This window comes from Colobus angolensis, unplaced genomic scaffold (assembly GCF_000951035.1).
Source record: "Colobus angolensis palliatus isolate OR3802 unplaced genomic scaffold, Cang.pa_1.0 Scaffold147, whole genome shotgun sequence".
Classification (NCBI taxonomy): Eukaryota; Metazoa; Chordata; class Mammalia; order Primates; family Cercopithecidae; genus Colobus; species Colobus angolensis.
The window spans coordinates 9,311,726-9,313,285 of NW_012114566.1; positions in this window are offsets into that span (position 1 = coordinate 9,311,726).

The window sequence follows — 1,560 nt, forward strand, 5'->3', positions numbered from 1 at the left end:
AAATGGGGTTCAACCTATCATTAAAGCATTAGCACATTTACATAATATTACTTAAGGAGATATTAACTAACAATTCATAGAATAAATTACAGATAATAAATACAAAAATGATTAATGTATTAAGAGTCAAATAATTATAAAAAGGAAAAGATAATAATTTCAATTAACTAAGCTCTTGGTTAGACTATATGTTGTTATAGACTTTCTAGAATGCCTGTTGGAAGTAAATAGCAATAAATTTTTAAGTGTTCACTTAATTTTATGTCAGAATTTCAATTTTAAAGACATAGAGATTTGAGAAGCGAATTGTACATAGAAAAATGAACCTCAAAGAACTATTTTACATTACCAAAAGTATTTGGAAACATCTCCAGGCTTAGCTACTAATTAATATATCCAAATCTTATATGTCATAATTTTGAATGTTATTTGGCTATTAAATGAGAATCAAATATATTTTTATAATTTTCAAATTTCTCACAATATGATAAAAGCAAAATAGAGACAATATTATAGACAGTATGATTGCAAGCATATTAAATATTCATGTATATATGACTAAAAGTAAATATGCTAAAATATAAATATTAATTGAGGATATATTTGCATGGAAGGATTATAAATGATATTTTATTCTTTATAGTTGCTATTTTTCCCAATCTTTCTAGTAAATATGAACATCATTAACTTTTAAAATGTTCCTTATCCTTATTTTAGAAGTCCAAATGAGCAAATATTGGCCAAGCGAGCAACATAAATTCACACTAAAATACCTTTTATGTACTGTCAAAACAACATTCTCCTAACCTTCCATTAATAAGGGGGTTTATAATATAAATTACTGAGTACTGTTCTATGACTCTAGTACCAAAAGTCATCAGTCATATCTGTAGCTTTTCACAACACACAATAGAATATATATATTGAATTCAAGCCAAGTGATTACTGACTGGTGTTTTAGAACGAGAATTCACGCCAAGTGATTGCTAACTGATATTTCAGAGTAAAATTTCTGGGAATTCAGAGTGATAGCTTCACTACTTGTTCTTTTTCACCCCATGAGCACACTGGTGTTTAAAGTCTTAAGTATAAATTGAGGATATGTAATCACACAAAAGGATGTGGGCACAGCACAGTGTCTTTTCTGTCCCTGGGAGGAAAAACAAAATAGAGCAATATGTTTGTGCTATAACCATTCCTCTGTACATCTCTGTTTTGCTGATAAAATCAAAGTGGAAGGATATTTTCATTTTATATTAGACACATAATGAAACTTGAAGGTTTCAGTTTCCTTCGCTTTATTAGTGTTAACTTTAATTTTTATAGATCTCAAACACTGCTTAAAACTTTTCATATCATTCTACAATAACTATTTGAAAGTGTTCATTTCAATTATCTAGGGGATATTTCCTGTTCTGTTTATCTACTAATACCACAAGGCATAGTTTGGTCATCTCTTGCCTGAATTGTTTCAGTAGGCTCTTGACTGTTACCATTGCCTCATTCCCTCCTTTCTTTCATCCATTTGCCTCACTGACATCAAAGTTACCTACAGTAAAA